General features: G+C 45.6%; 1 protein-coding gene across 1 annotated transcript in view; it reads left to right on the forward strand.

The window, feature by feature from the left end:
• Positions 1-8,454: 8,454 nt before the first annotated feature.
• The window catches only part of BAZ2A (bromodomain adjacent to zinc finger domain 2A), a 168,272-nt gene continuing 152,211 nt past the window's right edge, over positions 8,455-24,515 (forward strand). Inside the window, exon 1 of the mRNA XM_040341034.1 lies at positions 8,455-8,562. The gene's annotated coding sequence lies outside the window, so the exon portion shown is untranslated. The remainder of the gene's footprint in view (positions 8,563-24,515) is intronic.

Below are 24,515 nucleotides of genomic sequence, written 5' to 3' on the forward strand. Positions count from 1 at the left end.
GAAACGAACGACCGCCCGGCGTTTTTTTTTTACGTCGTTTGCGTTCGGCTTTTTCCGGCGTAAAGTTACCCCTGCTATATGAGGGGTATGTGCGGCGTATCCTATGTTAAGTATGGCCGTCGTTCCCGCGCCGAGTTTTGAAATTTTTACGTTGTTTGCGTAAGTGGTTCGCGAATACGGCTGGACGTAATTTATGTTCACGCCGAAAGCAATGACGTTTTGCGGCGGATTTTCGAGCATGCACACTGGGATGTTTTCACGAACGGCGCATGCGCCGTTAAAAAAAAACGTCTAAATACACGGGGTCAAGCCAAATTTAAATAAAACACGCCCCCTACATCCCCATTTGAATTACTCGGCCTTACGCCGCAACACATACGTTACGCCGCCAAAACTAAGGGCGCAAGTTCTTTCTGAATACAGAACTTGCGCCCAAAGTTAGAGCGGCATAACGTATCGGAGATACGTTACGCCGGCCGGACAGATACGCTCAGGTATCTGAATCCGGCCCACAGTCTCTGACTAGAAGCAAAGATTTATGGGAGTAGGGTTCTATGAGGTATGAGAGGCGGGATTAACCCACACGTAGGCTGCCATGGAGTCTGTCAGGAAATAGATTTTTTACTTTTTGCTATAATAAATGTCCCCAAAAAAGATTAAAAAAAATGCTTTCCCTCAGTTTAGGCCGATATGTATTCTTCTACATATTTTTGGTAAAAAAAATCGCAATAAGCGTTTATCGATTGGTTTGCGCAAAATTTATAACTTTTAGAAAAAAAGGGGATAGTTTTATGGCATTTTTATTAATATTTTTTTTTTTACTACTAATGGCAGCGATCAGTGATTTTTTTTTAATTTTCTTGACTGAGACATTAAGGCGGACACATCGGACACCTTTGACACATTTTTGGGACCATTGTCATTTTCACAGCGAAAAGTGCTATAGAAATGCACTGATACTGTAAAAATGACAATTGCAGTGAAGCGGTTAACCACTAGGGGGTGCTAAGGGGTTAAGTATGCCCTAAAGGAGTGATTCTTAGGGGGCGTGGCTGGATGTGTGACATCACTGATTGTCGTTCCCTATAACAGGGAACAGACGATCAGTGACAAGCCACAGAGAAGAATGGGGAGGGTTTGCTTACACTCACCTCTCCCCGTTCTTCAGCTCCTGTGACCCGATCGCGGGCCACCGGTGGCGATCGGGTCCCGTGGGCGCGGTCACGGAGCTTCGGACCGGCAGAGGCGTGCTCGCGACCCACGGCTGGGTTCTTAAAGGGGACGTACATGTACGCCCTTGTGCCCAGCCGTCCCATTTTGTTGACGTATATCGTCGTGCGGCGGTCCTTAAGTGGTTAAAGATATTTTACTATTTTCCCTGACTAAGGCCTAGCTTTCTCTCACAAGCAGTGTACCTTTCCCTCACTCATTTATTTCACACATGTCTCTCAAAATGATGGCTGGGCCCTCTTTTATATGGAAGCTAACAGAAAATGGTGGACAAAATCTCGAGAGAACTTGGTACCAATCAGAACAGGAGGCTTCTCCAAGATGGCTGCTGTAGACAAGTTCAGAGAACTTATCTCCAGTCTCAACAGTATTTCACAAAACAGCTGGAAAACACAAACACTCTGAATATAATATGACATTTCTCCTGGCCAATCATGTTACTTGAAATTGTTGCTTTAAGTGACTAGGCTGTCTTCACAGTCAAGTGAGGGGGTGCTATTAACCATTTCACTGAAAAAGCCTTGAGTTAGTTAGAACTTTGTTTTGATGACAAATACTGTAAAGGTCCCAAAAGACATTAGAAAATGTATAAAATTAGATCAGCACTGGCCATCAATGAAAACATCTGCCCCCTTCATGTTAAATTCCGCCCCTCACCTACATGAACGTGCCTCTGCACAATCTGACTGAAAAATGTCTTCAGTCGGCTATTGTGCACAGGCGCCGTCTCGCCGACACAACAGCTGATCGTAAAATCAACTGTAGTGGTATTACGTACGGCGCATGCACAGTTCATCCCGGGCACTTCTTGATAGAACTATGTGGGCGGGGTGATAGGCGGATCCTCCCTCCGCTCTGCTCTCCTGTGTTGTGCGCGCTGGGCTGCAGCAGCATGTAGGGGAGGGGAGACAGAGAGAGAAAGCTCCAAGCCGCTGCATGCTGCCACATGTCACACACTGGTACTTTGAGACCCCTGGACTACAGACTATGACCATGGGATTTGTAGTGTGCATAGAACAGAACACATGACCATAATTAACCACTTAAGGACTGCCTCTTTCTGAGATTTGTTGTTTACAAGTTAAAAACATTTTTTTTGCTAGAAAATTACTTAGAATCACCAAACAATATAAAAAAAAATTCTAACACCCTAGAGTAGGGGAGTCAAACTCAATTTAAACGCGGGCTGCATCAGCATTATGATTGCCCTCGAAAGGGGCGGTTGTATCTGTAAGATTAGATGTCCAGCTCATCCCCCTTACATTAGATGTCAAGAGCCACCCCACCATCAGAAGTTGAGTCCCCTACTCTCCCTTACATCATAGTTCACCCCCTTTCCTTATGCTGCTGCTGGGAAGAAGCTGGATGCATTGCTTGAAAGCAGAAAGTAGGGGTCTGGAGGAGGACCAGAGAAGGGTTGGAGCTCTCCTGCGGGTCTCGTGTTTGACACCTGTGCCCTAGAAAATAAAATGGCAGTGCCAGAGGGGGGATATAGCGCACCTGGACAGGCCTCTCTCACCAGCCTGGCAGCCAGAGTCTCACTCCGAATTTTGGGGTTAAGTCTCTGCCACAAACCCTCCCAAAGATTGGAGACAATAGTGGTCTGGAATCCTCTTTAGTAGATTCAGCCCCCGGATCTCCTTCAAGTAGCTTTGGTCAAATTAGCGACTAACAGGTGACCAACGTCCAGCCTCTCAGTGCCAGTTTCGTCCTTCAATGAATGGAACGGCCCCTCCTGGGACACCAGCCTCATGCTTGGTATCTTTCAGACAGACTCCCTATTGGTCAGCTTCCTCCAACTGGATGGACAGCTCAGGACCTCCTTCAGATTGGGGACCCAGTCGACCACTGGGCCCACGCAGTAGATTAATTGCTCCAGGCCAACGTGGTCCCGGAACCAGGAACACGGCGAAGCGTGCACACCCCATCCCAGAAGGCCATTTTGCTGGGGTGTCGTGGAATGGCTACCCTGAAGGTGGGCGCCAAGACGAAAGAGAACCCAGAACGATGGTGTCTGCCCCCTAAATACCCCTCCCCAGCATGCACAGCGAGTAAGCCTCCTCCTGATAGGTTGCCGGGGAGAAATATCCAACACACTTGGCTCCACTGCTGCCACCTGTCGGCCTGGGGTGAGATCAGTACCCCAGACAATGACAGCATGAACCCACAGCACATCCAAAGCTGGGACAGAGGCTCCAAATTTAAACAGATTAAACATGGTCAGAGTCACTTAACTCTCTCACCCCCTCTAAATTTACATTAACACTGGTTCTGAAAGTAACCAGGTGCTACACATGTAACAAGGAGGCAGCTAAACACAGTGAAAAAACAAACTTCATAAAAAGAGATTACTGGGCCATTAAATAGTGGATGCATATGGATTTTTTTCCCAGAGAATAAAGATATTGATTACTGTCTCTTTAGGAGCTCTTTCACACTGGCATCTGGGAAGTGGTAAGAACAGTCAACTGAGCTGTGGTTTTACCTCTCTCCAAATGATAATCGACATTCTAAAGCCTCGTACACACGATCAGATTTTCGGACGACCGTTCGTCCGTTTTTGTTGCATGTCGAAAGAGGTTACTCACCATATCCGAAAATTCTCATACGACAGAATACGTCAGAAGTGGTGTAATGTGTTGAATAGTTGTGTATGTATTCTTTCATTTCTGAGCATGCGTAGTCTTGCTCCTACGAATTTTTTTTGTAAAACCATATTGATTATACGAAAATCGGACGTTGCGTTCATATCCAGCAAAAATGTTATAGTCTGCACTTTTGTCGGACGAAAAAACTGAATTGGCTGTTGAAAGCACCTTACTAAAGATCCAAAAATCGTCAGATCGTTCGTCGGATGAAATTTTAATTCCGATTTTCGCATTGTGTATACGAGCTGTGACGGTATCGGTATGATATCCCCGTCAACGTTCCCTTCTTCCCATAACGAAAATCACCCCAATATTCCACGAGGAGGGATATCCCTGGAATCGCCCAGAAAGCCACACATGAGACCAGCTTACTGCTAGAACAAGACAGACTTTAATGTTATAACACACACAGCTTATATGTCATTTCCAAAACTGTTACAATGACAAATCTCCGCCCCCCTCACACTGGGGCTTCCATACAGATGAGTAGGTAGACACGACGGGGCCGATGCTGAAACACATTTTCTTTAGACAATGACATCAATGACGCTGAGCACTAGCTGTACTGAATACATCAACCAGACCGCTCGACCCCGCATATAGAGAGATAATTACCACAATGAAGCAATCAGAATAATTAACACAAGCCACTTAAACCCAGCTCTCCTTCACACAACACAATAGATCAATTAACCTTTAGAAATAGTGAGGGGACATTAGCACATCAATAACCTGGCTAGCAGGGAGCAGTAAACTGAGACATATAGGCAAATGTATCACAATGGCCCCCCTTTTGCTCCCTGCTCCGGCAAACCCGGTTGGACCTTCCCTGGTCCAGTAGGGTTGACGGGTTCAGAGCTATTAGTCAGAGGTTAACTCCGTTTGGCATGACTGACCTCCCTTGGCAACTGCTTCAGACTCAGGTATGTCACCGGGTCGTCAGATCACACGCCGGTCAGTCCCCAAGTCTTTGTGCGATCTGCAAAGTCACCAGAAGTCAGTGTGAAGACAGCGAATGGGTCTGTGCGCCGCCGTCTAGGTGTCCCGCTATGGGAGGGGGCAGGTTATGGCTCTGAAGTGACAATCCCAGGAGATTCATAAAAAGAAAAAGTTATATTTGTTGAAATGCTGTAGCACTGGTGCTCAGAGTCCGGGGGGGGGGGGGAGGGGAATCAGAGCCCCATAAGGTCAGCCACCCCCTGCTCCCTCCGCAGCCGCCGGTTCTCCTCTTGGAGCTTCTCCAGCTCCATCTCCAGTTCATGCTGCTGTGACCTCAGGTGGTTGTTCTCCTCCTCCATGCGGCTTATGCACTCCTCCAGCTCTATGTACTCACGGATCAGCTCCTGCTTGCTCATGTCCTGCAGGCTCTCCACGTGGTCCTTCATCATCAGGAACTGGGTGGTGGTGTAAGGGGCCACCGGTGGGCCCTTGGCGAACATCTCGGCACGCATCTGGGACGCCCGCTGCGACTCCCTCTCCTCCAGTCGCTTCTTCTCCTCCCAGGTCAGCTTGTTATACGGCTTCCAGGACCTCTTCTTCTTGAAGGGTGGCCGGCGGTGCCTCTTTCTGCCCAGCTCCCTCCAGGGCCCTTCCGGCTCAGGGCTGTCGCCCATGACCAGCTGACAATGGTGTTCCCTGTTGTCCGTAATAACAGATTGTACCATGAGGGCTTCGTAAGGGGTGCCCAATGGTTCTTCCTGACCCAGCTCCTTTGGATCCCAAGCCGAGTCTACACAATGGGCTGCTGCTGGTGGGCGGTACCCAGGTTGAGACCAATTTGACCTGGTGTTGTCATTCATGGGGCAATTCTGCTTGAAGTGACCCAGCTGTTTGCACCGGAAGCAGCGTTGTTCGTTGCCCTCCTGGCGATGATAGCGAGGGCTAGATGTCACCGGTCTGTTAGGAGGTTGGTATCTAGCGGTTGGTGGGTGTGAGGGCACCGTTTGTGGTGGAGGTTGTTCCTGTGGTGTGACCTGGTTCGTCTTGCGAGTATCTGCATATTCATCCGCCAACTTCGCGGCCTCTGGTAGAGTCATGGGCCTGCGATCTCTCACCCAATCTTTGACGTCCGTATGGATGTGATTGTAAAATTGCTCCAGGAGCATTAGTTGCAAAATGTCCTCTGCGGTGGTGGCCTGGCTGCTGTTAGCCCAGTTAGAGGCCGACCGGGACAATTGGCATGCCCATTCCGCATAAGAGTCTTTCGTGGTTTTGCGTGAGTCCCTGAACTTCTGTCGGTGGGACTCTGGGGTTACTGCATAACGAGCCAGGAGCACTTCTTTAACCCGGGCGTAGCTATGAATATCCTGATCTGGCACGGTCCGGAAAGCATCAGAAGCTTTGCCTGACAGTTTGCCTGACAATATTGCAACCCAGTCTCCTCTAGCTATTCGGTGCAGGTTACATTGTCGCTCAAAATCCGCCAGGAAGTTATCAATCTCACAGTCCTTTTCATCAAAAGCTTTAAAAGCGCTAAACGGAATCTTCCTTGCGTCTGCTGTGCTGTACTCACTGTTTGGAGAATGTGCGGCTGCTTGTTGGACTGCTGCCAGTTTTAACTGTAGTTCTGCGTCCCTTATTTCTTTAGCCTCCTTCGCTAACAGGTCCATCACTTTCAGTACCACATCTGGCGTTGGGTTTGGGCCGAACCACGCTAGCTTCTCTCTCATTAGCTTGTTGGCTGGCGATTCCTCCTCCTGAATCACTGGTGTCTCCATCTCTTGTACTGCTGGCGTTGCTGCAATCCCGTCCTCCTGGTCTATCTCCATTGATTCTGCTATGATGACCCGCTTGGTTTTGTTGCTAGCAATCCTTCCACGAACTTCCAGTAGTTCTTCCAGTGTCTGCTTGGAATCCGGGTGTGAAGGGGAATAGAAGGGAAAAATCCCACTGCTACCAACCAATTGTGACGGTATCGGTATGATATCCCTGTCAACGTTCCCTTCTTCCCATAACGAAAATCACCCCAATATTCCACGAGGAGGGATATCCCTGGAATCGCCCAGAAAGCCACACATGAGACCAGCTTACTGCTAGAACAAGACAGACTTTAATGTTATAACACACACAGCTTATATGTCATTTCCAAAACTGTTACAATGACAAATCTCCGCCCCCCTCACACTGGGGCTTCCATACAGATGAGTAGGTAGACACGACGGGGCCGATGCTGAAACACATTTTCTTTAGACAATGACATCAATGACGCTGAGCACTAGCTGTACTGAATACATCAACCAGACCGCTCGACCCCGCATATAGAGAGATAATTACCACAATGAAGCAATCAGAATAATTAACACAAGCCACTTAAACCCAGCTCTCCTTCACACAACACAATAGATCAATTAACCTTTAGAAATAGTGAGGGGACATTAGCACATCAATAACCTGGCTAGCAGGGAGCAGTAAACTGAGACATATAGGCAAATGTATCACACGAGCCATTACACTGAAGCCTAACAGGGCTGTACACATACTGTGGCTGTAATGCTTTGCTTTTACGATTTTAGCTTGGGCTGCAGAGTTTGACAGGCAGCACTGTCCTATTGAAATCAAGCAGGGCTGCACCGCAACTGCGAGGAGTTACAACGCAGTTCTGCAATGTAAAATGACCTTTCTGCAAAAAAAAAGCAGACATAACAGTAGTGCTTCCTGAACTTCTGCTGCAATCCAAAATAAAGGAAAATGGTACTGGCACCTTAAAGCGGGAGTTCACCCGAAAAACAATTTTTAACATTAGATCGAAGCTCATTTTGTCAAGGGGAATCGGGTGTTTTTTTTTTTTTAAATCGAAGCAGTACTTACCGTTTTAGAGATAGATCTTCTCCGCCGCTTCCGGGTATGGTCTTCGGGACTGGGCGTTCCTATTTGATTGACAGGCTTCCGACAGGCTTCTGACGGTCGCATACATCGCGTCACGAGTAGCCAAAAGAAGCCGAACGTCGGTGCGGCTCTATACGGCGCCTGCGCACCAACGTTCGGCTACTTTCGGAAAATCGTGACACCGATGGATGCGACCGTCGGAAGCCTGTCGGAAGCCTGTCAATCAAATAGGAACGCCCAGTCCCGCAGCCCATACCCGGAAGCGGCGGAGAAGATCTCTCTCTAAAACGGTAAGTACTGCTTCGATTTAAAAAAAAACACTCGATTCCCCTTGACAAAATGAGCATCAATCTAATGTTAAAAATTAAGATTTTGGGTGAACCTCCACTTTAAGTAAATACATACACACTGATTATTTCTCTCATCAGTACTGTAAATGTAATGTTTATTTACTATCGTAGAAATAAGCACTTTCTGTAACTAATATTTTTTTTCCTTTCTGCATACAGCGACTTTCCCTGTAGTTTCTATATCCCTGATAGTTTATATTTTCAGGACAAAATAAATGCCCTGAACAGACCTCATTGCAGTCCCCGATACAATTTGTTATTTTTAATCACATTGTGCCTCCCACCACTCCATTGATGAAAATGGATCCTGTTTCTTTAAATAATTCATGTTAATCTAGCTGCTGGATGGAAATGATGGGCAGTGAATACAGTGACATCAGCAGCAAAGCAATATCAGCCACCTGCTTCCAGCAAGACACACACATACAGAGAGAGGGTGGAGGGAGAACCCGAGCTACACCCCCTCTTTAACTCCTCGCTGCACTTGAGCTTCAGAACAGAATATCCAGGTGAGTGACCTGCCCCCAGACAGCTCCCTTGCCCTACAAACTGCACCCCGTCCTGATTGTTCTCATACAACACTTTGCAGGCAGCCCCAGCTTCGTTTCCTGCAGCTGCCGACAGCAGCTGGTGCCTGCTGGGTTTCACAGGCCTTCTCTCGCAATCTAGAATCACTTTCTAAAATCTCCTGTCTGATGCCTACTCTCCTCCCTGCCTGTCCTGCATACAGATGGACACGTGCAGCCTGGCGAGATTAGCGAGCTTTCCTGGCCCACAAAACTGGTTGTTAGGAAGTTAGGTTAGCAAGCATCATCATGAACGTTAACCAATCCTGTTCTCCCGCTCCTAATACTGAAGCTTAGCGTTAACCTCTTACATATCCAGTAAGTATGATGGATGGGGTTGATTGGTGATCGATAATAAAAAGGTAATAGTATCTTTAGGAGGTATCCTATTGTTATCCAACTTCTACCTATCCTATAACTAAGATAGAAAAATCGAGGCTCTCTGATTCTTACTGTATTAAACTGTGTTGTAATTGTACTGTCTGCCCGTATGTGTAAACTGTCGGCGCTATTAAAATCCCGTATAATAAAAATCGACCGATAGACGATCTGAGTTGTGCATCCACAAACAATATTATTGCCCATGATCTATTTCAATGTATTTATTATCTTAATTTCCTATCTTCCAATATTCTCATCTTAAGGAAGTTGCAGGATATTAAGGGCCCTTATACAAATTCTAAATCATTTCTACATTTGGAAAATTCAGCATCTACTGACAGGGCATATCAGAGGTTTAAGATCTACATTGGAAGAAGAGCTGAGGCCGACTCAAGGGTGTCTCGCCTCTTCTGTTCCCAGCTGCTAAATTAGCGCGTACACACTCCCCCCTCCCCTCTTATTACAGAATATACAGTGCAGTCATATTGTGCTGTAGAATAAATAAAGATGTCAGATCTTCAGCTTCCTGCATTAATCAGGGCTTGTAAGAGGGTGCTGGAGCCCCGAGGTTGTAGGATGGGCCAAGCCCCACTATCCAGAGCTTTGACTTTGTGAGGTTTATGATGTAGGTTTAAAAATAAAATAACAAAACACTGGCAGCTTGTGAATGAAAACAGGTTTAGCCAATTTTAGTTTTTGCCTGAGCTTGTGAGATTTACAAAAAGGGAGGGAGAGAGGGGACTGGAAGGAAGGAGCACAGACTGATTCGTGACCAGAGATGAGGGGCGGATGGGAGCTGTGTGTCTGCTTGTTCTTAGATGGATGGCATTATGTGATTGTATGTAGGTGATTCTTCTCCACAGAGTCTCAGAGCAGGCGTCCCATCTGTTGTGTGCTGCACCCGATAAACTCAGTGGGTGACTGCAGCTCCTGGCAGAAGGTGAGCACTGGCAGAGCATCATGTGGAAGCAAGACAGAGTTCATCCAAGTGGAGAGAGAAGGTAGCAACATTATACCTTTACAAACGCTGAAGGAAATTCTACCTTTCTATTGAACATCTCTAGAAATATTCTCATTACAGCATCCTTTCTCAACTAGGGTTCTGTGGAAACCCTAGGTTCCTTCATAGGTTGCTGGGGGCTCCTTGAGCAATAAGAACTTCCTTCCCAATTACTACAGATGTGTGGAGCATTCTTTCCACTGACCATCACGCTAATGTACTATGAGCTGAAGTGCCAGTTCACACTACAGCGACTTGGGATCCGACTTGTCAGACCTCAAGTTGCCCCAAGTCGCTGGACATTGACAGTGAAATACTGATTATTATCAGGGGTTGCCCGAGACCAGAAAGTTGATTTGAAGGTTCCTCCATATTAATGTAGCATTACCCCCGGCGTGCTGCTGGTTGTTTTAGGTGGCACATTTACCTCATGGCTCCCCCGAATTCCTAGGGGTGAATGATGCATATTGCATTTGGTAGAAGTAAAGGAATGTCCGCAACAGGTACACGCTGCATGCTTTCAGTGACAAAAACTAAACAAAAATAAAATTTGAATTAAGTCAATTGATGAAAACTATGACAAAAATTGGAATTGATTTTCGTCAATTCAACTTTCTGGTCTCAGGGAACCCCTGATAATAATCAGTATATCTAAAGCTTATGGTACATTAGCGTAATGGTCAGTGGAAAGAATGCTCCACACATAAGTAGTAATTGGGAAGGAAGTTCTCGATGCTCAAGGAGCCCCCAGCAACCTATAAGGAACCCTAGGGTTTCCACAGAACCCTTGTTGATTCAAACGAAAAGGGACATTTACCCACCTGAACATCCGCTTTCCTCAGAGCTCTGCCTCTCTGAACAATCACATTGTGAAACAACCCATTCAGTTTAAAATAGAAATGAAAGGTAAAACAGTTTTGTATAACTAAAAAAAAAATTATAAATACCTTTTTTTTAAGTGATCACATTCTCTCTGTTCTCGGCTGCATAAGAGCTGCGGGGGGAGAAGCAGCAGCACACTGATCTTCTCAATGAATGGCTGTGCAGTGAAGGCGTGTCAGGACAAGTCTGATCATTGGTCAATTTTTTTTGGTCAATGATTCAAAAGTTTTTTTTTTTTTTCCAGAAAAGTTTTTATTGAAAGTTAATGTCAATACATTCAGATATGCATTACATAAGTAAGTGGTTAATATGACACAAATAAAGTTGGCAAAGAATATCATATAAACCTTACATGTGTACAAAGGCCAAATGAAGAACAACAGATCGTAACCTGTCCCCAACACATGTCTTCTGTACCGAAGGTATATTTGCATATAAAGAAGGAACACCAATAAGGGTCTCATTTATCTAATACCCATCCTAATAAAGTAAACTAGTGAATATAACGTTTAAATGATAAAATAGCTCTTATCGCTCTATCCTTACACATATATCCTAGTTGCAGACATTTAACTAAATAAACAGAGACTATGAGGAGCAATTCCCCGTCCCGTATACCCCCTTCAGAAACATTAGCTGAATACTGGAGAGGGGGGATAGGAACAAGGAGAAGTTCAATAACGCAAACATCTGGTCAAAAACCTAAATGTTTTTAACCTTCTGCTGAAAAACGAGTCCCAGGTAATAGAAACCTCGGGCCTACCTATAATTAAGAAATTCCTTTCCCAGAGGCTTCAAATCCTCCCAATGAAATTATGATTTTATTTCACACTCCGCAGGTGCACGCATTCGTGCACTACCAAGGGGGTTAAAAGAATATGAAAGGAGTTGAAAGACAGAGCAGTGCAAGATAAAAAGTATGTCTATAGCTTTTTTACCAGAAAGACCTCGGTCAGAGAAAAAGAAAAAAGATCTAGCTATAAAAGGAATTCGAATCATTAGGCGGGAACCTATGTTGAGTTATGAGTAGTGGGGGTCCTATATAATGTCCAACATCTCCAAATGTGTCTAAATTTTTCCGAGTTGTCATTAGCCTGATGAATCAACCTTTCCATCATCTCTATTTTATCCACCCTCACCTGCCAATCCAACAGTGTAGGCGGAATGGGGTCCTTCCACCGTATCGGGATACATTGAGTAGCCGCATTGATTAAGTGTAATACAAGTGATTTCCGATAGATTGATTGTGGCAGAGAGGTGTGATGAAGAAGATACTGCCCTGGGGTAAAGTCAGGTGTATAGGAGGTAATCTTGGCAATATGCGAATGTACCTCCTGCCAAAAGGGCTGTAGTTTCGAACAGCTCCACCAGATATGTAGGAGAGTACCCACTTCTCCACCACACCTCCAACAAGTCGGTGACACTGTCGGGTAAAATTTGTGTAATTTGCTTGGGGTTCTGTACCACCTGGAATAGATTTTGTATCTATTTTCCTGGGCAGATACATTAATAGAGCCCTTGTGAATGTGGTTCCATATTGAGCTCCAGTCACCATCTGACAATGATACCTGAAGATCAGCCTCCCATTTCGTATGGATAGTGGACATCGCGGTCTCTTGAGGGGTAAGCCACAAATAGATCCCCGAAATAAGGTGACGTTGAGGGGCAGAGGATTCGCACAGCTTTTCAAGGTGTGAAAGATCCCTGCACCATAGATCGGATGTTTGTGAGTTTAGAAAAAAATTTCTAATGTGGAAGTATTTAAAACGTGGGATTTGGAAATCCGTAAATCTCCGAACCATGGCTGAGTGGGATAGAAGTTTGCCCTTATCAAAAAACTGATGTGCTCTCAGTGTGGGGGCTGTCTCGGACCCCCCAAGATTTATAGTATTAATACCTTCTGAAAATCCGGGGTTTAGATTGAGTGGGGTCATAGGACCTGGGTGAGATGCCATGTGTGAGTCCCCACTTGTCTTTCTAAGGCAAGCAAGGGTTGGGCCAATTACGGGGTGGGAAGTACAGGACCTGGGAGTAAATTTTTTGTCTATCCATGGGAGATGTGAAATCCTAAAACCAACGAAAGCCTCTTCCAACTTAACCCAATCCTTTTCTTCTTTATGTACATGCCAATCGACTATTCTTGTTAGTAAGCAAGCTTTGTGATATTTAGAGAGATCTGGTACTCCCAGTCCACCCCTCATCTTGGGCATGGTCATTCTATCCCAATTCAATCGAGCTGGACGTCCAGCCCAAAGAAAACGTCTACAAATGAGTTTGAATGAGGCCAGAAAGGAGGCAGGGAGTTTAATGGGTATTGCTTGGAAAAGGTAAAGAAGCCTGGGAAGGACATTCATCTTTAAAACCGCCGCCCTCCCGAACCATGAGATTGTTCCCTTAGTCCAAGCCTCTAGATCGGTCTTGATAGACTGCAAGGCTGGTACGAAATTACGTAAATATAAATCAGAAAGCTTAGTGGGCAATTTGATCCCTAGATAGGTTATGTCATTTGGGTCCCACTTAAAGGGGAAATTGTGTTTGCAAAGGGTCACGACATCCTGAGGAAGCGACACGTTCAAAGCGATTGATTTGCTAAAATTGATTTTAAAGTTAGAGAGTATTTGGAATAATTTGAAATCTTTGAGTAAATTTGGAATGGAGATCAGAGGATTCGTCAGAAATAGAAGGACGTCATCCGCGTATGCAGCCACCTTATATTGTTTCCCTTTGACATCAACTCCCCGCACATCCGGGTTGTCGCGCAGCCGTCTCAAAAAGGGTTCTAAAGTTAGAATAAAAATGAGGGGTGAGAGAGGGCAACCCTGTCTCGTGCCATTATGCACCGAGAAGGCGTCCGATAGCCGGCCATTCACTCTGACCCGGGCCGTGGGAGTTGAATACAGCGCCATAACCATCCGCATAAAGCGATGCGGTAGACCAAGCTTACAAAGCGCTGCTTCCATATAATCCCAGGCCACTCTATCGAACGCCTTCTCGGCGTCAAGGGACAAAAAGAAACCCCTAATCTTGGAAGTGGACAACCATCGATGAATATTTATTGCCTTTGTTGTATTGTCCCTTGCCTCTCTACCCGGAACAAATCCAACTTGATCAGTGGATATAAAAGTCTGAAGGAGGGGAAGTAATCTATTGGCCAATATCTTAGCGAAGAGTTTTAGGTCCACATTCAATAATGAAATGGGACGGTAATTAGTAACTAATGTATGGTCCTTCCCAGGCTTCGGGATCAAAGCTATGTGTGCTTCAAGTAAGTCAGATCCAGTGGATAGGGAAAAAGGAATGTCATTGAAAGCTTTAATGAAATGGGGGAGTAGTAGCGTAGCATATGTTTTGTAATATCCTGACGTCAAACCGTCTGGGCCAGGACTCTTACCCGGCTTCAACTGTTTCAAAGCATTTAATGCTTCGTCCATAGACACCGGCTCGTCTAAATGTGACAGGTCAGGAATCTGAGAAGCCGGTAGACCATACCCAGAGAGAAAGTCATCCAAAAGTTTTTCCCGGGGCGTCGGCATCCCTAACCCAGACTGAGGAGGTAAGTCATATAATGAAGAAAGAAAATCTGTAAATTGTTTAGCGATCAAGTCTGACCTATGGAGAATTTCTCCTGTAGGGGTGGTGATGGAGTGGATTGTGTTGGCTTCTTTTTTCTTTTGTAGTGCATGTGCTAGTAACCTGCCAGACTTATTGCCAAATTCGTAGTAAAGTTTATGAGTTAGGTTAAACTTGTATTGTAGCCTTTTGTGGAGTTCAGATTGAAGGTCTTTTCTGGCCTCCAATAGGGCCTCTAGGGAACCCGCCGCTACAGAGCGTTTGTGAGCAGCTTCCAAAGTCTTTATTTTAGATAAAAGCTCGTTAAGTCTGGCAGTTCTGAGCCTGCGCCGTCTGGCCATAATAGAGATAATTTTTCCCCGGAGGACGCATTTGTGTGCTGCCCAAACTGATGCCGGAGCTACCTCATTTGTGGAATTATCGGTGAAGTAATGGGCTATGCATTCCGAAATTTCAGTTGCACAGCTGGGGTCAAGCAAAATGGAATCATCCATCCTCCACACTGGTCTACCCGGAGAATGACCTCTCCAAGATAGCGTCATCGTGATTGGGTGGTGATCCGAAAGCACCATAGGCTCAATTGACGTGTCAGAGAGTCGGACCAGGTCTTCCTGTGTTACAAAAAAAAAATCAATTCTCGAGTATTTAGTATGTAGTGGTGAATAATAAGTGTAGTCTTTAGTCGTAGGATTGAGCGTACGCCATGTGTCATGTAAGGTCAGCAAGTCTAGTTGGGTTTTAATGGCCCGGAGGGCTCGGTAAGTCAAACAGGAAGATCCATTGGATGTGTCAAGAAGGGGATTCAGGGGGACATTGAAATCTCCTCCTAAGATCAGTATCCCAGATTGAAACATCGTTAGTCTTTGAACAATATCTCTAAAAAAGCTAACTTGTTGTGTATTCGGTGCGTAGATATTGGCAATGGTCATCGGGGAGTTATATATCTTGCCCTTGATGAAAAGAAACCTCCCATCCGGGTCTTGTTCAACGCTCTCTACCTGAAGTGGGCAATGTTTAGACAATAAAATGGATACTCCTCTCGACTTTGATACCCCGTTAGTGGCGTGATACGCGTTCGGGAAATGGACGCTCCGTAATATGGGAATGCTATCTGACCTGAAATGGGTTTCTTGCAAAAAAACTATGTGAGGCCTTTCCTTCCATAAAGAGGAAAGTAATAAGGATCGCTTCTCTGGTGTGTTTAAGCCTCTTGTATTCAGAGAGTATAGTTTCAAATTCATATTAGTAGTGTCTTGATCAGTGGATCGTAGGGTTATGTTATTTCTGTCAACCATCTTCTCCCTATTGGTTAGGAGTGTGGGTAAGAAAGAAGCAGGAGTGGAAAGGAAAGGTAGAGGAAGATGAGAAAAGAGGTCTAATTAAGCGAGTAATATTGCAGAACCCGCGGAGTGGAGGATTGTATAATAGTACAGGATTCAGTAAGCAACCGAACAAATAAAAGGCCGAACGGCAAAGGGTGCGGTGCACCCAAATCAGGTATACCGCAACCAGCGGGTATAGAAGCAACCAGGCCCCACCGTGTGGGGGTCAGCCGGACCGAGTCCGAAGGCAGAATGTATTGACTCGAAAAGTATAATCAGTAATATCAACAGTAAACTATTAATAACTAGAATAACCCATGCCACCCCAGGACAACCCCTAGCATAAATTAACCTAAACCAGCCAATCTTAAAACTATTGGCGAATAACGTAACCCATGGAATATAGATATTGCTAGGGAGGATGGAACTCAATCCCCCCAGCAATGGATCTAGTAATGTATAGTAAGGGAAAGAGCCCCCCACCTATTATCAAAGTGAGAATACCCAATCCCCCTGGTAGGGCAGCATCTCCACCCCCCTTGGCTTTGTTAGAGATGATGACTCCCTGCCCAATAGGAGCTATAGGAAGCATCCTAACCCTCTCACATCTTCCCAGTGGTACCCGAAGAATTAATATCGTATACACCATGTTATTTGAGCCAATATCATATAGGGGTAACATTTGAGGTAACTAAGCCATCCCTCCCCACTAAATCATATCTATAAAGCAAGATCAAAACTTAATGGAAAAGACATCCTCACAAACTATTAATGTTGAGGCTAAAATGTTACATTGGAGTAAGAGAGGTCGCGTTCAGTTGACTCATGAATGACCAAGTTTTCCAGGATGTAATTCCAAGTGTAGAAACTGCAAATATCTTCCATAAGGAGAATGAAGAAGGGTAAAATCTTAGACCTTGCCAAGTCTGTACTCAAAGAGGCTCGTTTAGCAGTGCATCCATGTGGTCCTATGGATTTATCCGTTAGTAGGACAACCACCATCTGTTTTGTAAGGCAATATATCCTAAGTGCTCTTCCTAGGTTCATCATGGAATTCCAGAGTTAATATGCTAAATCCGGAAGGATCGTGTATAGATAAATGGCATTGGTCCTCCAGGGCATAAAAGCATCCAGAGATGTGGAATACCTGAAGCCCCGTGCTAAAGACTCCAGGTGGAGATCTGGTACTAGTCATGTCACCAAGCACCGTTACACAGTAGTAGAAGAAGTAGAAGAAAACCTCCTAAACCACAATAGTTTAACAATTTTCATTTTATGCTGTCATTCACTCCTAGCATACGAGGTACTTTGGTCCTATACCATATGTATGAGGGACCCTTGAAACCCTCAGGGTAATGAAATATAATTGTGCCTTGTCAGTAAGTGTTTAACATGGCAGAGCTGAATAATATAATGTCTTCACCACTATAGAAGTATGAGTGAAGTCATCTGGTTCAATAGGTTTCAATGAGCTGTAAGCCAAAAGGTATGTGGGATTCCAGTTTTCATTCTCAAACAGAAGCCTTACCAGCCCTCATCTCTATCCCAAGAATGACATTGACAGCGAACCCACAATTCCAATTAGATGAGAGCTATATACATTAACTTTTGAATACCTCTCAAAACTTGTGTCAAAGTTTCATTGCGAAGAACAGATAAACAGGGGAAACCGCCAATGGGGCTTGATGACTGAAATGTCTCAGTGGTCTCTTCGAGCTCTTCTAGCAGCTGGTCTGGTGGATCCTATGCTCTGAGAGCCGGGTGCCCTGTCGTCAGGTGGCAGTTCAGATTCCGATGGAGAGCGCCGACGACGATAGTTGGTAGACTGAGTCTCCATTGGTTCTGTACGTTGAGGTGGCCATCTGTTAACTGATTGACGGTACATCGCGTACCAATCCGGTACAGCAATTAAGGGGATCCCCAAAGTGTCGCAGAAATGTGGCAAATCCTCAGGAACTTTCAACAGAACAGTGCGACCCTGATGAGATGCTGATAAGCAAAATGGAAACTTCCATTTATAGCTTATGTTTCTGTCACGTAATACATTCAAGAGGGGTCTAAGATCTCTGCGGTGTTTTAATGTGATGCCCGATAGATCTTGGAAAAGTTGAATTGGTGCTCCCTGACAGGATAATTGCTTACCCCGCGCTTTTCTTAGAATATCTTCTTTAATTCTAAAATCAGCTAGGCAACAGATAACATCCCTTGGGGGGTCTGCTTCTTTACCTTTAGGGCGCAATGCGCGATGAATTCTGACGAGATCTATGTCAGTCTGAGGGGGTCTGTCAAGAATAGAATTAAACAGGCCCACCACTGATTGAGAGATGAGGTCCCCCTCAACCGATTCGGGTAACCCCCGCACCCTTAAGTTCTGGCGTCGTCCTCTATTGTCGAGGTCCTCCATGTGTCTATTCATATCCCTCATTTGAAGGGTGTGATCATCTACCTTCCTAGTACATCGCCTGAGGGCAGATTCATGGTCTTCTATAACAGTCTCCGTTTGCGATACTCTGTCTGTGAGGGAGCGGAGGTCTAACCGCAATTCCGAAATGGCGGCTGCCAGGGCGTCTTTAATATCAGTTGCCACACTTTTTAAGTCATCAATAGTTAGTGATCTTTGTGTTGCGACACCCTGTATCCCTGAAGCCTCCGGTCCCCTCGGGGTTAACGTTGGAGTCTGTGTCGGGCTTAGTATAATGTCATCAGAGCCCCTCTGCTGTGTCTGTGAGGTACCTGAGGTAATCCTCTGATGGGATGCTGCCATCTCTCCCCTGTTAGTGCGGGACCTCTCCGTGGATGAGAAAGTAGTTGTGCTGCTGTTTTGCCTGGGCGAACGGGATCTAGATGCTGACGAAGACCTAGAGGCTGTTCCCATGTCGGTAACGATTGTAAATTTTGGCTGGGTGAGCTGTACGGGGAGAAAGTTATCCCGAGGTGTCAGGAGCTCAGCGGTTAGGCATCCATTCTCCCTCACGGCCCGGCCACGCCCCCAATGATTCAAAAGTTATTGAAGTCAGAGATAGCTAGGAAAATAGCATTTTCAAAAGGAGTAAATCAGGGGTAGCCTCCATGTTCCTCTTGGGACATGTTTCCTTTATGGCACAGGTGCCAAACACAAGGCCCGCCGGCCGAATCCGGCCCTCCAGGCCATTTCATGTGGGCCTCACACCTCTCCTGAAGCTGCAGAAGAGCTCCAGCCCTCCTCTGGTCCTCCTCCAGACCCCTACTTTCTGTTTTCAAGCAATGCATCCAGCTTCTTCCCAGCAGCAGCATAAGAAAAAGGGGGTGCACTGTGATGTAAGGGAGAGTGGGGGACTTAACTTCTAAAGGTGGGGTGGCTCTTGACATCTAATGTAAGGGGAGGGGATGCGCTGGACATCCATTCTTACAGCTACAACTCGGCCCTTTTGAGGGCAATCATAATGCTGATGCGGCCCACGATGAAATTGAGTTTGACACCCCTGCTTTTTGGACTCCAGCTGTGAACAGCAGTTCAACTGACATTCTACTCTCCCTTCTGGATTTTTTAGTTTATCTTAAAGTATAACTAAAGGCAAAACATTTTCTTTAGGTTTGTATGGAGGAGAGAGTGATTAGAACACCTGTCAGTTTTTATCGTTGTCTGTGCCCCCATTAGGGAAAATCACCCTAGTTGTCCTTTTTACCATTAATATTGAATGTGAAAGTAAAAGAAAATCGCTAGAGAAGTAATAGTGGGTAAATCTTCAAATGGGGACGCTAGTTCTGGTGGCCGGGGGTCCCCTTACTCTATTTAAAAAATAAAAAATGTACCTATAGTTATACTTTAAAGTATAAAAAAAACCCTCACCTTGTGAATCAACCCATTCAGTTTAAAATAGAAATTAAAGGCAAAAACGTGTGTATAAATATACAAAGACATTGTAAACCTATATTTGTACATCAACACTGAGGAAATTACACTTTGGTACAATGTAAAGTAGTGAGTGTACAGCTTGTATAACAATGCAAATTTACTGTCCCCCTCAAAATAACTCAACACAGCCATTAATGTCTAAACCACTGGCAACAAAAGTGAGTACACCCCTAAGTGAAAATGTCCAAATTGTCAATATTTTGTGTGGCCACCATTATTTTCCAGCATTGGCCTTAACCCTCTTGGGCATGGAGTTCACCAGAGCTTCACAGGTTGCCATGGGAGTCCTCTTCCACTCCTCCACTGATGACATCACGAAGCTGGTGGATGTTAGAGACCTTTTGCTCCTCCACCTTCCATGTTAGAATGCCCCACAGATGCTCAATAGGGTTTAGGACTGGAGACATGCTTGGCCAGTCCATCACTTTTACCCTCAGCTTCATTAGCAAGGCAGTGATCGACTTGGAGGTGTGTTTGGGGTCATTATCATGTTGGAATACTGCCCTGCAACCCAGTCTCCAAAGGGAGGGGGTCATGCTCTGCCTCAGTATGTCACAGTACATGTTGGCATTCATGGTTCACGGAACTGTAGCTCCCCAGTGCCGGCAGCACTCATGCAGCCCCAGACCATGACACTTCCACCGCCATGCTTGAATGTAGGCAAGACACACTTGTCTTTGTACTCCTCACCTGGTTGCCACCACACACACTTGACACCATCTGAGCCAAACAGGTGTATCTTGGTTTCATCAGACCAAAGGACATGGTTCCAATAATCCTTGTCCTTAGTCTGCTTTTCTCCAGCAAACTGTTTGCAGGCTTTCTTGTGCATCATCTTTAGAAGAGTCTTCCTTCTGTGACAAAAGCCATGCAGACCAATTTGATGCAGTGTGCAGCGTATGGTCTGAGCACTGACAGGCTGACCCCCCACCCCTTCAACCTCTGCAGCAATGCTGGCAGCACTTAAACATCAATTTCCCAAAGACAACTTCTGGATATTACGCTGAGCATGTGCACTACTTCTTTGGTCGACCATGGCAAGGCCTATTCTGAGTGGAACCACCTGTCCTGTTAAACCGCTTTATGGTCTTGGCCACAGTGGTGCAGCTCAGTTTCAGGGTCTTGGAAATCTTCTTATAGCCTAGGCCATCTTTATGTAGAGCAACAATTCCTTTTTTAAGATCCTCAAAGAGTTATTTGCCATGAAGTGCCATGTTGAAATTCCAGTGACCAGTATGAGAGAGTGAGAGCGATTACACCAAATTTAACACACCTGCTCACTTTTGTTGCCAGTGGTTTAGACATTAATGGCTGTGTGTTGAGTTATTTTGAGGGGACAGCAAATTTACACTGTTATACAAGCTGTACACTCACTACTTTACATTGTAGCAAAGTGTAATTTCTTCAGTGTTGTCACATGAAAAGATATAATAAAATATTTATAAAAATGTGATGGGTGTACTCACTTTTGTGAGATACTGTGTATATATAGACTGGTGCAGAAGTTCACCTTCAAGCAGGACAAGGACCCTAAACTTACAACCAGAGCTACAGTGGAATGGTTTAAATGGTTTAGATCAGTGGTTCTCAACCTGGGGGTCGGGACCCCCTCGGGGGTCGAATTACTATTTGCCAGGGGTCACCGAATCCTGGGATGTTCCTAAAGTCCATCAAGGCTGTCCCTGGAGCCTGTGGCCACCCAGCTGGGCTGTTCCTGGAGCCTGCAGCCGCCCATTCAGTTCATGGCATTGCTGGGGGGGGGGGGGGCAGAGACTAGTGGTCAGCTGACTGGTGAGGAATGTGAAGTGGGAGGGGCTGGCGGAGACCCTATCTCCTGATTTTGGCATAGGTGTCACTGCTGCGAGACACCACAGAGCCGGAGACACATTGAGTAACACTACCTGTGATTATAGTTGCCATTAATAGTGCCCACTGCAGTTCTCAGATCAGCAGATGACCTTGATCAAGAGCACCTAAGTTGGCTGATCAGAACTCCCCTGAGTGAGTGAGTGAGTGAGTGAGTGAGTGAGTGAGTGAGTCAGTGAGTGAGAAACTTGTATAGCGCAACACATGCGAACTGAATCGCCTCTGGGCGCTGTTTCCATTCCAACGGTATGGAAGCCCCCTTGACCTCAGAAGAGATGGGTTTTAATCCTTCTCCTGAAGGCCAAGTGGTCCAACTCCAGTCAGATGGTGGTTGGTAGCGCATTCCACAGCCGAGGTCCCTGGACTGCAAATCTTCGATCTCCTTTTGACTTGTATTTGGCTTTGGGTATTTGGAGTAGGTTTTGATTTGTGGATCGCAGAATGCGATTGGGGTTGTGGGCTTTTATTTTTTCGCATAGATATTGGGGGGCGTTACCGTGAACACACTTATGCGTTAGGCAGAGAGCCTTGAAAGTGATTCTGTCTTTTACTGGCAACCAATGAAGGGATCTCAGCGAAGGTGAGATTGATTCCCATGGTTTTTTGCCAGACACTAATCGAGCGGCCGTATTTTGAACGACTTGCAGACGCGTGATTTGTAATTTGGGGAGTCCTAGATAGAGGGCATTTGCGTAGTCAAGTCTGGAATTGATGATTGTTCCCACCATGACTGCAATGTCCTCTTTTGGGATAAAGGGGGTGAGGCGGCGTAGTAGGCGTAGCAGATGATGGGATCCGCTGACTACAGACCCTATTTGTGCATCCATTGTCATGTAGGTGTCAAAAATGACTCCGAGACTTTTGACTTTGGTGCTAGGGGTGATGGTTTTACCCAGAATGGGCGGGGGGGTCCAAGTTGACGCGGGGTGCCATTCCCGGTTTGTGTGAAACAGGAGAAGTTCTGTTTTTGAACCATTGAGTTTAAGATAACTGGATGTCATCCAGCTATCTATTAGAGTAAGGCATTTCTCTAGTCCACGAGAATGATCCGATTTGTTGCAGATCCGGAAATACAGTTGAGTGTCGTCTGCATAGGAGTGGTAGAGTAACTTCTGGTTACTGATGATTTCAAAGAGGGGGCGGAGATGGATATTGAACAATACGGGCGACAAGGGAGATCCCTGAGGGACTCCAGATGATACCGTACGTTTTTCGGAAGTGAAAGATCCCAGTTTCACTGTTTGTGATTGGTTTTCCAAGAATGAGGAGAACCAGGGTAAATCACCTTCCGTGGCTCCGGCCACTTCAACTAGCTTAGCTAGTAGTAGTCCGTGGTCTACAGTGTCAAAAGCCGCGCTGAGGTCCAGCAGGATTAGAAGACAAGATTCTCCTTCGTCTGCGGCCTCTAGAGCGTCATCCCAAATTTTAAGCAGCGCCGTTTCTGTTCCGTGACCAGGACGGAAGCCTGATTGAAACGGATCGAGTAATATTTATGGGTGTCTAAATGCAGTTGCAACTGTTGTACAACTTCTTTCTCCATTACCTTGGAGAAGGTATTTAGACCCGTTATGGGCCTCCGGTTGTTTGGGTCTTTGGGGTCAAGGGTAGTTTTTTTTAGGATTGGTTTTATTGTACCTTGTTTCAGCAAGGTGGGCACCGTGCCCTCCTTGAATGATTGGTTTATGAGCTGCTTGATAGCTGGTGCCAATATGTCGGCACTTTCTTTCAGCAGTTTAGTGGGAATGATGTCATTGGGTGCTGTGCTGTCACGCAGAGTCCTGATGATGTTTTTAGTGGAATTGATGGTAATGGGCTTTAGAGTGAATTTTGGTGGTTGCTGCAGGTTTATGTGGATATTTGGTTTGGGATTTGGGGAAGGGTTAGTGACGATTGCATTTTTCTGAATACTTTCCCGGATTTTTTCAATTTTATTGATGAAATAATCCGACAATTCGTTGCAAAATTCTTGTGAGTCAGAATTGGGGGCCTCTAAACAAGCTGGATTCATAGTCTGCGAAACCAGCTTGAAGAGTTTGCGGGGGCGGTATAGGGCATTTGCGATGATGTTGGAGAAGTGATTTTTTTTGGCCATAAAGATTTCTTTATGGTATTTTTTTGTTATTGTCTTGTAAATGGTGTGGTTTTTATCAGAGGAGCTCCTTTTCCAGGCAGCTCCTGCTCTTCTTCACTCTTGTTTTAGCAATGTCAGCTGGTCATTAAACCAGCTGGAGTTGTTTTTTCGGATGCAAGTTTTTCGTTTTGGTGCTACCAAGTCAGCTGACTGTAGTAGCGCCTTGTTGATGGCGTCAAGAGTTTCTGTGGCTGTTTGTTTTTGTTGGATTATTTTTATTTTGTTCCCTAGTGTTGTTTTGAAGAGTTCCGAGTGGAGCTTCTTTTGCGATCTAGTCCAGTGAGTTATCACCGGTTTAGTTGTTTTTTTTGGGCTGGCGTTGGTGGTTATTTAAAAATGTAATGGCATGGTGATCGGACCATGGTAGCGGCTCAATTTCCAGGACGTCAATTTTCAAATCTTGTTTGAAAATGAGATCGAGCGTATGACCTGAGGCATGAGTGGGGCCTTGTATTAGTTGCTGCAGACCTAATCCTTCCAGATGGTCGATGCAAGCGTCGGCGACGGGATCTAGTGAGGAGTAGGCCCAGAGGTTGAAATCCCCTAGCACCAAAAGGTGTTTGATGCTTAGGGTGTAAGAGGAAATGAATTCCGTCATCGACGTGAGAAGGTGCGTTTTTGGGCCTGGTGGTCTATAGCAGTGGTCATCAACCCTGCCCTACAGGGCCCACTAACAGGCCAGGTTTTATGTATTACCATGGGGAGATGCAGTCTAGAATACTGCAATCACTGAGCAGCAAATGATATCACCTGTGATGTATTTCAGTTATCTTGCAAACCTGGCCTGTTAGTGGGCCCTGTAGGGCAGGGTTGATGACCACTGGTCTATAGCAAAGTAGAATATGTACC

Source organism: Rana temporaria, chromosome 2, assembly GCF_905171775.1.
Source record: "Rana temporaria chromosome 2, aRanTem1.1, whole genome shotgun sequence".
Lineage (NCBI taxonomy): Eukaryota > Metazoa > Chordata > Amphibia > Anura > Ranidae > Rana > Rana temporaria.